This window comes from Chenopodium album, chromosome 14 (assembly GCF_948465745.1).
Source record: "Chenopodium album chromosome 14, dcCheAlbu1.1, whole genome shotgun sequence".
Taxonomy (NCBI): Eukaryota; Viridiplantae; Streptophyta; class Magnoliopsida; order Caryophyllales; family Amaranthaceae; genus Chenopodium; species Chenopodium album.
This window is the reverse complement of record NC_137847.1, coordinates 8,318,786-8,332,974: the sequence shown is the minus strand read 5'-3', so window position 1 is coordinate 8,332,974 and position 14,189 is coordinate 8,318,786. Positions and strand designations below refer to the sequence as shown.

The window sequence follows — 14,189 nt, the reverse complement described above, 5'->3', positions numbered from 1 at the left end:
TTTTTATCTAAATGTTTATTCCTGGGCGCGCCTCAGCCATCGCTATGAGCGCAACTTCAGCCAAAAATTTGCGTGAACAAAGTATCAAGCCCGCATGAAAGGGTTCAAAAATGCTACATATAGGCCGTTGGACAAAAAATAAGCGTAAACCTGGGCCACTCCCCGGCGAAGCCCACAAATGATCGCCTCTACCAAAACCTTAGCATTTCATAATCTCCCATCAATTCCAGGGTTTAACACCGTCTTCTTCCCCAAGTTCATCCGCCATGGATATGGAAATTGAAGGTTTAGACCTTGAAGAATTCGACCCAATTGAAGAACAAAATGAAGATTTCTGCACCTCAATCATCTCTCAATTCGGTAAATCCACCAACGAACAACACCTCAATCTCTGCAATGTTATCGGAACAATGTCGCAAGGTCTCAAAGACACCAACGTTCCTCTCTTACCTGCTGCTTACTTTGGCTCCATTGTTTCTTCCCTTGATCGACTTTGTGTCTCCTCTCATTCTTCCTCCACGTCACCCGACCACAATGTTGAGGCACTTGTTACTTTGATGAGTTTGATTATGCCGAGGATTCCTGTTGGGAGTCTTAGGAAGAGGAAGGTGGTGTTGTTGGATTTGTTGATTAGGGTTTTACGAGGCGGTACTTGTTTGTCGACTGATGGTGTTGTGGCTGGGTTGAGCTGTGTTTCTGGGTTGCTGGTTATTAGGGATTTCTTAAATTGGTCTGATGTTAGTCAGTATTATGGATTTCTTCTTGGTTTCGTCACTCATTCGGATAGTAAGGTACCAAATTTGCGAATTTATGTGTTGTTAATTTTGATCAATTAATTAGTTTTTATATGTTCTGTTGAATGAGGAATTTTGACATCAAATGGTGTTGAAAGATACCGCTTTTATAATGTTTAAGCTCTCAATTATGTTTAGTTAGTGCGTGTGGTTTGCTTGATGAGCTTATTAATCATGTGCTTGTACTGATGTTAAATTTCCGGCATTGCTAAATTTATTGAGCTGGTCGTTCGTTTGATTGCTCATTACTGTTTACTGTCTCGGAACAAAAAAAATATGTAAATAAATTACCATTGTATGGAGGAGAAAGTTAGACTGGATTGCTGCAATCTCTGTGCAGTGCAGCAGTGTCTTTGTCGTATCCGAAAATTAGTTTGGGGGTGAGGTGAAGGTTTTAATAACTGGATTGCTGCAATCGCTGCCAATGTCTTGATGTTGAGGAGCTTAAAATTTGCATAGGATTTAGTATAGTGTAACCAAATAGCCTTTTTCTTTTAGGAAGCTTGAAAATTAAATCTTAAAGGTAGTATGTGTGTCAGTGTGTGTCATAAATCATAATATGAGTATATGACTTTCTTTTTAACGGCCAAATATCTTGTACAATCAGTAAATTTTCTTACACGTGACACATAATCTTACACTCTTACTTTGGCCTTGGCCTAGTGGCACATGGCCTGGGGTTTAGATCAGCATAATTTTTCTCTTTAGTGTCAGGTAGAGAGAATCATCCTATGTCATGACCATGCTCGGCTACTATTGGTGTATTCATGTCAGTCCGTAGAATATGTAGATGCACGCTCTTTTTTTTCTTTTCTTTTTGATAAAATTATTTCTTTGTACTGTAAAGGTGAGGAAGCAATCGCATATTTGTATTCGAGATGTATTACAAAGCTTCCACAGATGTCCACTGTTGGCACCTGCAAGTGAAGGAGTCACTAGCATGTTTCAGAAATTGGTGCTTCTTGCTGGAGCGTCAAAAGGTGCCCCTGCTGAGATAGCCCAGGAGATTTTGCATGTCCTTGAGGCTCTTAAAGATAGTCTGCCTTATATTTCAATGAAATACAAAACATCCATCCTGAAGTACTACAAAACCCTATTGGGAGTGCGTAAGCCCCTTGTCACAAGGCGTATAACAGATAGTTTGAATGTCCTTTGCCTTGACCCTAGTGTGGAGGTTAAACCCGAAGATTTGGTGGACCTTCTAAGCACTTTGGCTACTTCAGTTCCAGTGGATGAAACGTCAGCTGATGGCATGAATTTTACTGCTCGTCTGTTGGATGTCGGAATGAGGAAAGTTTACAATCTCAACAGGCAGATCTGCGTTGATAAGCTTCCACTTGTACTAAATGCTTTGCAAGGTTGTTTTTTCTCCCTTTTCCATATTTCTGAATGACAAGCAAAATTATTTCAGTGATATTTTACCATTCTGTTTCTTGGCATTCTACTGGCCTACTTGGCAGATATTTTTGGATCTGGGTTCGAGGAAGCTAAATTTGCTGCGACTGAGTCATTAAAGAATCTGATACAAGCTTGTGTTGATGAAGACCTAATAAAGAAAGGTGTTGACCGAGCAAACAGTAATTTAGACTTCAACAACAGAAAGTCTTCACCGTCTACTATGAGAAAATTTGTGCTACTATTGGAAGTTTGCTCGACAACAGATATCGTAGCGAGTGGGACATGGCCTTCCAGATTGTCTCTTTGATGTTTGACAAACTAGGTAATCATAAAGATGTGCTTATTTCAGACTTTCAGAAGCTGCTTTCTTTACCTACATTCTATCTCATGTAGGGTGTATTTATTTTTGGGTTACTGTTTTTAGGTACTTTCTCTTCTGTCCTCTTAAGAGGCAGCCTGGAGAGCTTGGCAAGCATTGAAAAGGAAAGCGAGGAGGATTTCCCGGAGAGGAAACAGGTTGCCTTTTCACTTATAGCTCAATCGCCATGAAAGTTGGTGATTCCATTTTAGTCACTTTCATATTGTATTCTGTTCTGCTGAAGCTTTCCTTTAAACAAGGTATAAAGAGGGATGTCATATATTTACAGTCAGGATCATCGTTGTTCACAATATCCTCATTGATCAGAATAGAAAGCTGAGAAAATTTTTGTATCGTCATGAAATCTCAGGCAAATGTTGTTACATACTTCACTAGTTTGCAAGCTATCAATGGTTCTCACCCAAAGCATTTGCTATCATATCTTATATTCTTATTATTAAAATCCAGTTTTATCTGCTAAGTGTCCTAGTAAGGCCTGCTGACTTCACCACATACTTAGAAAGTGATTGCTTTTTTTTTTTTTCTTTCTATGTGAGCGGTTCCCCTCTTATCAAGAAAAGTTCCTCATGCAAAGAAGAGCTTTTTTGAACTTTCATGATTTGATTGTTACCAGTCTTGTCTTGGATGTGGTTCGAACTGAAATTCAACTGGGTAAGAAATTCTTTGACCCCAAAAATGCCTGGGTTTACCTCTGCCATCTCTCCCAAGAATGCCTGGTTTTCCCAACAAATTGTAGTATACGGTTTGATAGTTTGTGCTGTAGTGTGCACAATTACTCAAACTATATATCCTTTTTCAGATTCTAATGATTGATATATGACACATGCAACTAATGCTTTATGGAAACTGTGTCATAGAAATACTTTCCTCTTTCCTTTCCCATTCCCCTTCTATTTAATGTTTTCTTACCTTCAATCTACCTCTTTGACTTGTGATGCTTGTTCTCATGTACAGCTGCAAGATTGCATTGGATCAGCACTTGGGGCAGTGGGACCTGAAGTCTTTTTACGCATTTTGCCTCTGAATTTGGAAGCTGACACTCTGTCTGATATCAATGGTTGGCTTTTTCCAATTCTAAAACAGTATACAGTTGGTGCACGTTTGAGGTTCTATGTCGAGTCATTGCTGGGTACGGTTGAAAACCTCAAGCATAAATCCAAAAAGGTACTTTTAGTCTTGCTACTTGGCCTTCATAAATACTCTACATAATTTTCATAATATTGTATACGTTTTTTCTAGTATCATTGATAAACGAAAGTACTTTACCAGCTTAAGTTAGAGGGGCAAGTCCAGGCATCAAGATATGCAGACAGGATTGTATACCAAGTGTGGACCTTATTGCCCTCATTTTGTAATTACCCTTTGGACATTGCTGAAAGCTTCAAACTTCTCGAGGAAGTTTTATGCAATGCTTTGTATAAAGAGCCTGATCTTCAAGGAATTATTTGCTCCAGTTTGCAAATCCTCATTCAACAGAATAAGTGTATTCTAGAAGGAAACAATTATGTGCCCAGCGATAAACTAAATGCTCCCACTGAGAGAGCTATTGGTTTTTACAATCAAGAGGTGGCTTCTGCTAATTTGGGAGTGCTAAGATCTTCTGCTCGTAATTTCTTGTTAGTTTTATTCAATGCTTTCCTAAACTCCACAAATGATCCTGGTGGAAGCTTGCTGGTACATTTCTATGTTCTTTTTTATGCTACAGTTTTAAGTTTCTATCTGTTATATAGTGTTAGCCGTGTCTGCTTGCATATTCAGGTAGAGTGACTTCATTTTTGTTTGTCATTACTCATGTCGATTGTTATTTTTTTTATTCAATATCAACCCTGTTGAATGTTGCAGGTATATGTTTATGATTTATTTTTTGTTGCTCCAGTTTATTTATTTTTTTATTTTTGCATTGTCAGGATATCTAGACAAAAAAAGTTCTGTACTGTCAAGTTGTTGGTCTACATAGATTGATTGATTTTGTTTCAATAGATTGACTGTTTTTGTTTCAATTATAATTCAATGCTCAGCCATGATTAGGTATGATGGGCTTTGTGAGCACAGTGAGCCCCAGGCTTAATACCTTTGTATCTTTCCCAAAATGAGTGTAATTTCCCATCACTTCCTCCACCTACAATCACCACCTCTTATTTCAGATTCCACTACCCCTAGTCAATGCCCTGGATTACCTTAACAATCTATAAAAATAACTCAAATGTGCACTGAGACGATAGGGATCATGTTGTGCCTTTTTGTATCCCATTGAGTTGAAGCGCACTTGATAGAAATAAAATATTCGGTGGCAAAAAAAAGGTGGTGTGCCTAGGTGAGCTTCATTGACTTCGCCTAGAGAAAAAAGGTGTTTGACCCCTAGCGCGTAGGCATGCCTTTTTATATATTGTCTGCTAAATAATGTAGCGAAAATTGTTATGCTTTGGAACTGTATTAAGAGGGTGTCCTGCCTCACTTACTAGTGAATGTGCTTCTGTGATGTTCAGTAAAAGAGTTGTTGAACCTTTATGTATGTAAAGCATCTACTAGAATTTCATTTGATCCCTTTTTTTTGTGGATTTGAGATACTTGAAGACATTTTCTGTCTCCCTTAGGGTTTATTTGTCTCTCTCCTCTCCATTCCCCTTCCCTGCTTGAAAAATTCATTATGCCTCAATGACTGACTCCATGCCAGTGTTTTAGGGGATCAAGCTTTAAGGAGGAAATCTGAGTGAATGTGTATGTTTCTGAGAATTTCTTAGTTACACATTGTTTGGTTGTGGGAAGGTATGGAGGTGTAAATCTAAGCCAATGTGGGAAAATCTTTTAGTTGCCCATTTGAATGGTTTTTCGTTCAAAAGTGTTGGAATAACTATAGAAAACTAAGCAAATCAATACCATAGCTGAAGGATACTTTATTTTCCACAGTTTTCCATAATAACAAACCAAACAAGTTAACATTGAGGATTTCCATGTATTCCTTCTGGTTGTAATTGCACAGATTTCCATAGGTTTACTTTTCTATTTTCCCATTAAATTGTGTCCCGAACAGGGCGAACACATTTTTAATATTGAGGTATACTGACTTGCATTTCAGTGTTTTGTTAAAACAGTGATAACTTTAATGTTGTAAGCAAACTTAGAATACAGATTCTAGATGTTTGCATCAGTATGGGGATAAATCTAATAAAAGTTGGTATAAATGTTGGATTGTGGGAAATTATGGGGTATTGGATTAATTTTTTCTGACTTTCCTTGTCAAATTAACTGTCTGCTATGACCCTATGGGTTGCTGGCTGCTTCACTTGACTCGTCCGTTGGCTAAACTGATGAGTGATAGTTCACTTATTATATTTTTAACTTGTAAAGAAAAACATATTAATCTGGTTTATACTGCTGTTATTCTCCTCATGGGTTCATATGTTTTCTAAGGATAGTGATGCCTTCTTTTGAAGTAATTGGAACCTAGAATCCTCTTCTTGAAGTTAGAATTTCTTTCTTAGACCAGTAATAGTTAATTTGTGGTACAAACTATAGTCCAGTCTTGGTATACCAAATGATTTATGCAAGATGCGTTGCTCTTTAATTTGTTTGCTTATAATTTTTTTTATGCTTCTCAAAACTTACATCAGCTCTGGTTTGATTCTAGTCTACAATAGGTGAATTTGCATCAATAGCGGGTGAAGATACTGTGTCAAAATTACTTAGGAAAGTAATGAAACAACTTTTGAAGGTCACTGATGATGATAATAAAAGAGATTCAATGGAGATTGACTTTTCATCTGGTGATAATTCATTTTCTTGCAAGAGGTGTGTTACTTGTCTTTTCTGTTAGTCATATGTCTTTTGTGTTGAAGCCAAAAGGTGAATTCCCATGTTTGCTCCTACCAATGTGTTATCTTCACGGTTTGTTCTATGTTTATAAGGATAATTCCTCATTTCTTCTTTTTATATTGGCAGAGCTCAGCATTTTGATCTGGCTGTTTCACTTTTGCCTGGTTTGGGTCCTCAGGATACTGATATCATGTATTCTGCCATAATTCCATCACTGGAGGTTTGTGATTCACCAATATATATGATTATCTCATTATATTCACTGTAGTTTTCTTTGAGCTTTGGTTGTGAGGTATGTCTGATGCATCTTTGATATAATGAGCTGCAGGATGTTGATGGCTTGATCCAAAAGAAGGCGTACAAGGTTCTTTCAGTGATTTTCAAGGTGAATTTAACCTCTTTACAGATTTTAATTTATTTAATGCGCCACAGCAACATTGAGGATTTATGCTTTAAAAAATGAGAAATGCCCAATAATAAGCGTTTTGAAGTGGGTTTATCATTGGCTAGGAGGTAGATGATGCTTTTTAGCATTTGTTTTTGATTAATAGGGATATAATTTATTTCTACTTCTATTTACTATTGTTACGGTTGAAGTAAGCAGAGTTTGTAATGGTTTAGAATGAAAGTTAAATTCTTTTGCGCGATATAAAGATCTTTTTCTTGTCAGTTTTTTAACTGTTCATTTGACTTAGGTTTGCTGGTAGAATTCGGATGGGTTTATTTCAAGGAAGATTGAAGAAATTCTCAAGTTGATGAGTGAAGTGCGGTCTAAATGCCATTTCTCAGCCAAACATCATAGGCTTGACTGTTTGTATTCTGTTATTGTCCATGTGATCAAGGTTTGATTTGTTTTCCTTAAACTCTACATGCTAGCTATATGTATTCCCTCCATCCTCGATTTACTTCACATTTTCCTTGATCAGCTGTCCAAATTCTATAATACTATAATTTGGGTTGAAGATGACAATCCCATAATACTTAATATGTATTCTCCCCATCACATAAATCCTTTTTCTCTTTCCTTATCACTACTTTCACTTTACATATTTTTCCCCTTTCTAATCACTTCTGGTACTTAAATTTTACCAGTTATTTTCCATGCTGAACCCACATGTGAAGAAACTTTGGAGATGGATGGGGTAATTATATTAATCAAATAATTTATCTTTTTTTATTTTTTTATTCAATAGGATGAAGCAGGATGGGATAAAATCAGTCCTTTCATTGTTGAAATTGTACTAGCGCTGAAAGAGGTATTTTTTTTTGAAATTGCATTTTTGGAATTACAATTTTTTTTTTCATGGTCTTTACTCCTTTCTGATTTTTTATTTTTTTATATGTACTATAATAATTTCCATCCGTCCCACAAAACCTTTCTCATTTTTTTTTTTTAATATACGGATTAGTTGTTTTTTTCTTTTTCCTGATGGCATATCTTCCTAGTATCTTTGCACTTGTTCTGTCAATTTCTGAATAGAATTCATAGGTTGAATGCCAATTTTAATTGCATTGATTATTGGCTTTGGTGGACTGCATATATACTTCCAACGTATTTTTTAAGTGAAACATTTTGACTTTTTGCATGGTTCACCTAATCTACTTTGACTAATGTTAGTCATTTATACATAAGAAAAAATAGTCTTGTGGTTGGAATCATCTCAATGAATAGATTATTAATAGGAAAGTTTGTTTGGAAGGGACATATTTGTTCACTATTTTGTCTAGAAGAACCTTATATGTTTAAAGTGGTTTAAAAGGATCTTATAAATTTATTTTGTTGTTTAGGGGGACTTTGAGGTCGGAATCCAGCAATAATTGACTTTTTTCTTCGACGTTGACCTCTCACGTGACCTTAAAAAATGACTCCGTTTCTTTTTTTCCACGATTTCCCTCCAATTCCTTTTCTCTCTCTTCTAATCCCCAAATAGCACAAATCAAAATAAGGGAATCCGAGGGAAATCATGGAAACTAAGAAAAGGGGTCATTTTTTAAGGTCACATAAGAGGTCAACATCGGAGAAAAAAGTAAATTATTCCCGGATTCCGACCTGAAGGTCCCCCCAAACAACAAAATCAACTTATGAGGTCCTTTTAGACCACTTTAAATATATAAGGTCCTTCCAGACAAAATAATGAACATATATGTCCCTTCTAGACAAATTTTCCTTATTATTATTATTTAGTTATTGATCATTATAGATATTTTTGATTAAATTTTTTCATTGGCATGCGTGCACATGAGAAACACTCCACTTAAAAAAATACAGAGGGAGTATAATTTTTACTTTTTCCTGATGGCATTTCTTCCTAGTATCTTTTCACTTTTGTTCAGTAATTTTCTTCAGTAGAATTCATAGGTTGAATGCCAATTTTAAATTATTTGCAGGTTAATAAGAAAACCAGAAATCGGGCTTATGATATTCTAGTCCAAATTGGTCATGCTTGTGATGAGGAGAAGGGAGGGAAAAAGAAGAACTTACTCCAAGTCTTTGAGAGCGTATGTAGTTTCATTGCTACTTTTATCATTTTTTGGAGTACCTCATTCTGTTTGTTTTGTTTTATACTCATAATATGGCTAGTTTCATCTTATGATCCCCTCTATGGAAGTATTTACTTGGGGTAACCGGTCAGGATCGGGTCCAAAAATTTTGAACCAGTCTCGGAAACGGTCTAATCTGGTTAAATATATTGAACCGGTCGCGGAACCGATGGGGCTTGGCTTGATTCTTTTTTTTTTAATTATTATTTTTATTTTTTAAAACAAAAAAAATCGTGATTTAACTTTAAAACAAATAACAAAAATAAATAAATAAATGAAATCAAGATAATAACAATGCAGCAAAAGTAGAAAAAAAGTCTCAATTGATCTAATCAATCCTTAACTCTCAGTAAAACCCCCCTTTCCCCCTTCAATATCTACCACTGCCATTTTATTTATCCTCTTCAAAATATTCTACTTTCTTCAAATCCTTCAACCCTAAACACGCTCTCCACCTGCAGTGCTTTTGCATAGATCTCAATGACAACAACAAAGAAAACACCATGGATTTCAGCCTGACTTCTCTTCGCTTATCTTTGATGAAATTATCAATAAGAGTATAATATTGTACTATCAAATAGAGAAGGGTTTAATGTGTGAATACTGTGTGTGTAATTTTCGTGGGTAATATTTTGATATTTTTGGAAGGTATATCAAAATAATTTTTTTAAAAAACATGTGGGGCAGAAGTTTCTAGGGAAAGTCAAGTAGTTAGTATCTCATACTCCCTATATCGTGAAAAAGGGAGAGTTGTGGTAAAGGAAAGTTACATTTTTTCATAAAAAAAGAGGTTAGGCTTTGACATATATCTGACTAAAAAATAGACTTGTTTTCCTATTTAACTTGGAAATGATTTTAGGGCTCTTTCATTTGAACAGGTAGCTGTAGGCCTTGCCAGCGACTGTTCGCATATGATCAGTGCGACTGTGAAAGGGTTGGCTCGCTTGGCTTATGAATTTTCCGATTGTCTTTCTAGTGCATGCAATCTGTTTTCCTCCTCACTTATACTTCTTGAGAGGGAGGACAAAGAGATCATTAAAGTATGTCCTGCTTAATTGACCATTTAAACTGTTTGACCATTGGTGTTTTTTTATTTATTTTTTTTATATTTTTTTTTAAAAAAATAACAAAATAAAATAAAATAAAAATTATTCGTAGGGATATTTATGTTGAATGATTGTGTTGCTTCAGGCTAATTTGGGTCTACTTAAGGTTTTGGTTGCAAAATCACCATCTGAGATCCTGCAAATTTTCTTGAAAGGCATGGTTGATGGTATTTTAGTACGTCAGGATGACTCCATGAAGCATTTCAAAGCTAAGGTTTGTGGCCTACTGTTGTTATGAGATTTTTATTTCCTTTTACCCTTTTTTAGCGCATGTGGGTCATGTACTCGTGTTCTTGGCACTATTACTCTGTTTTCTTTTTCCTTTTGCATTCATTTTTGGTATATGTCCTTGGGTTTGACCAGAAAAGACACTGAACTTATCCTTCTTTCTCTTAACCCTGGCTGTGTTAAATTGGTAGTGTAATTGGGTCAAATATTGGATCTGTACATTCGAATTTATGATAGATAGGGCTGTTAGTATCCTTTCCAGCTCTTTTCCTCTAGTTTCATCTTCATATGTACACGTAAGCTACCAAAATATGCCACCTGCCCTCCCCTTCACCCTCGCTGAAATTGTGTATCTAAGAACTGTACCCTTGGGTCCCTTGAGGAGTGAAGATCTAGCTGGGCTTTCAGTCTATGTACTGTATTTCTTCATTTTTTTCTGTTTCAATGGAATTTCTTATTTCTAAAGCATTTATATTTCAGATGAGAATTGTATTGACATTGATCTTGCAAAATCAAAGGAATTACTGTAGTAGCTTATATCAACATCTCTTCATAAGTTTGGTTTCACGTCTATTGCTAGGTTAAACACTTGTTGGAGATGCTTGTCAAGAAATGTGGCCTTGATGCTATTAAGGCTGTAATGCCAGAAGATCATATGAAACTTCTTACTAATATCCGCAAGGTGCGAAGTTGAATATAATTTTTAATCTTTTCTTTTAGTTGCTTTGTATTATCTGACGTTAGTTCTTTTGTTTGTGATTGCTTACTTGTTGGTTCTCTCCAGATAAAAGAGCGGAAAGAAAGGAAGTTGACAGCCAATTCTGAGACAAGTTCCTACCTGTCAAAAGCAACTACTTCCAGGTTTAAGTATTTCCACCTTTGTTTTCTTCATATTGTTTGCATGCTTACGGGTTGAAATTTACTCTGACATGTCTTGTCAACATTTGGGAATTTTCAATTGCTATATTTTTATCCTTCTCTGGAAAATGCACGTGTAAACATAACTCTAGCACGAAGCAAATTATTAGAAGTTATGTGGAAAATGCTTCATTTCACCTCAAGTATTCAAGGATGCACGGGCAGTCTTTGGCTGTTTCCTGTACCGGGGACGTATCGGGGACGGGTACAGTAGGGGTACAGCTCAAATACGTCCCCAAAGGTGTCCCCTTAGTTTTGGGCATGGCATGGCTTTTTGGATACGGCTGATGGTAGTTTTGGGGACGTTTGGTCAAGATTTTGACGTCCCCAACCCAAATCAAGCCCAGCCCATTAAAAAAAAAACCCTTTAAACTTACCTGATTCACGATTAAACTGAACCCTAAAATTGGAGGAGGGTAGAAGGAAGCAGATTCAGCCGACACCAGTGACCAGAGACCACCTGCGACCCACTCTGACACCGGAGACCGGCGAAGCTTCCCATTTAGCTATAAGTTCTACCTACTACTTGTACTTCTACTGTTCTTGCGTTTTTATTTTTTACTTCTCACTTTCCGATTCTTGAGCTGTAAAACCCTTTTCTTTTTGTTTTTAGTTTAATTTTTTCTTTTAGTGGTTATGTGATTAATTTTGTTAATCAGTTTTGTTTTGTTTTTTTTTTTTTTTTTCCTCTTTTTTTTAGTTTTAAATTTACACCTGTAGCAGGCTGTAGGTTGTTGGTGACTTTGTGTTTTGTTTTGTTTTTCTTTTACTTTGTGTTGTATAGATTTTTTTTTTTTTTTTTGAAACATTTTATGGATTTATCTACATTTTGCTAAAAAAAATTGCCGTATCTATGCCATACCCGTTTTTTGAGATTTTGATTTTGCCGTATCCTATCCCCGTACCCGTTTTTGTCCCCGTATCCATTTCTGTGCAACATAGGCACCTATGTCACATCCCAAACACTTTCACCAAAAACATGGAAATTTGAAAATGGCTGAATATTTTACTTTGACAGATACTCATGTCTAACACTGTAACACGAGATCTTACTTGAATAACAAATAATAGCAGATGTTATTGTGTATGGACAATTCAGTAATTCACACTTCATTTTGGGCCAAAAGTATGGAAATTATATATGGCTGAATTTGATACTGAGACATATCCATGTCTAACATGATACTAGCTAGAGTGATACGAGTATATAGAGTAGATGTTATTGCATGATGGTTATAGTTGACAACTTAACCATTCTTTCCTTTAATATGAATTGTAATGATTGCTCAACTTTTTATTAGACGCTGTTGGTCTATACCAACTTGTCTTGTGATTAACGAGTGTGACTGCACTTTGCAGGCAAAGTGGATGGGGTCACACAAAGATATTTTCTGACTTTGATGAAGAATTCAGTGATGGGGATGATATGGATGCTGGGACATCTGTTGGTCGACGGAGCAGATTATCTTCCAAGTTAAAATCAAAAGCGCCTTCATCAAGGTATTTTGCATTTTATTAGTCTATTCATCTTTTATGTTTGAGGTACTGAAGTATGCACTGTTTATTACTTTTTCTATTGGCCTGCACTGAATTGGTTTCTCTTTCATTTGGGTCCACTGACCTGACAAACAACAATACTCTAATTACCTGACTTAGAAAAACCCAGCCAAATAATTGATTTGTTCTATAATACCTAATAGAAGTATTCAATAGACTCGAATATACCAGACTTGGAAAGACCCAGCCAAAATTGATTTATTCTATAATACCTAATATTCAATAGACTCGAATATAGCCAGACATGAGCACATGACTGCAACCTGTTTGCCACCTCTGAGGATGGAGGACTGGGGTTTCTCTTGATTTTTTCAGGTCCAATAAAATGGAAGGATCTGTAAAGTATTTAAATAATTTGTAACTTAAGAGAGATTCTTTTTATGAACTATTGTACCTTAGTTTAATAAATTTCTCCTTAGGTCAAGGAAAACGAGGTCTGGAAGGAGCTTATTAGAAGACTCGCATGACCTAGAAGATGAACCACTTGATCTTTTGGACCAGCGTAAAACAAGGCTAGCTCTTCGTTCTGGTAGAAATCTGAAAAGGAAGCTCGATTCAGAAGATGAGCCCGAGTTTGATGAGGATGGACGACTAATAATTCATGAGGAAGGAAAACCCAAGAGTGAGAAATCTTATGATGATAATTATGAAGATAAAACTGATGTTCGAAGTTATGTTTCTTCTAAATCAAAGAAGGCTGACCAGAAGCGCAGAAAAACATCTGAGTCAGGATGGGCCTATACTGGAAATGAGTATGCTAGTAAGAAGGCTCGTGGAGATGTGAAAAAGAAGGGCAAATTTGAGCCGTATGCATACTGGCCACTGGACCTTAAGATGCTCAGCCGTAGACCTGAGCACCGGGCTGCTGCTAGAAGGGGTATGCGTAGTGTTGTTAAGTTGACGAAAAAGCTCGAAGGGAGGAGTGTTGCAAGTGCACTTTCCATGAAGAGCAAGGTAAAAAAGGCTCATAAGAAATGAAAGATAGCGTAGAATGCTCAATGTTCTGTAAGTGAATTTTGATAATTTTTCGTGTTATATATAGAAAAAATAGGAATATTGAAAAGAACTAATTTTATTTTATTTTTCTCCCTTTACACATATGTTACGAGTCTTCAATGAAGTGCGTCTAATTTTGACGTCATGTAAATTCATAATTTGTTTTTGTAATGATGCATCATAAATTGATTAATGAATGAATTTATTCCTTAATTTTAGTTTATTTTTATAGTTTTTGCAGTATAATTAATTAATTATTGAAATCGTGGGCAAAGTTTAATGTTTTCATGGGAGCACAAATGCACTGCACTGATTGTGCTACTGTATTTTGTGATCCAAGTTACTACTAATTCAGCTGTAAAGCATGCAATCCGTTAAGTGACATTACGTCATTACCTTTTTAAAATGCCTTGTAAAAATACAATACTCCCTCCATCCTTTTATTATATGCCTATTTCC

At 36.0% G+C, this 14,189-nt stretch overlaps 1 pseudogene across 1 annotated transcript; it reads left to right on the top strand.

Moving 5' to 3' along the window:
* Positions 1-166: 166 nt before the first annotated feature.
* On the top strand, positions 167-13,928 carry LOC145580015 (uncharacterized; annotated as a pseudogene). The gene is made up of 18 exons (XR_014099255.1): positions 167-791; positions 1,642-2,152; positions 2,255-2,514; positions 2,617-2,708; positions 3,526-3,735; positions 3,841-4,245; positions 6,200-6,360; positions 6,511-6,604; positions 6,713-6,769; positions 7,092-7,226; positions 7,578-7,640; positions 8,773-8,883; positions 9,804-9,965; positions 10,117-10,245; positions 10,840-10,941; positions 11,044-11,120; positions 12,537-12,677; positions 13,154-13,928. The product of XR_014099255.1 is annotated as an uncharacterized LOC145580015 (transcript).
* The last annotated feature ends 261 nt before the right edge of the window (positions 13,929-14,189 follow it).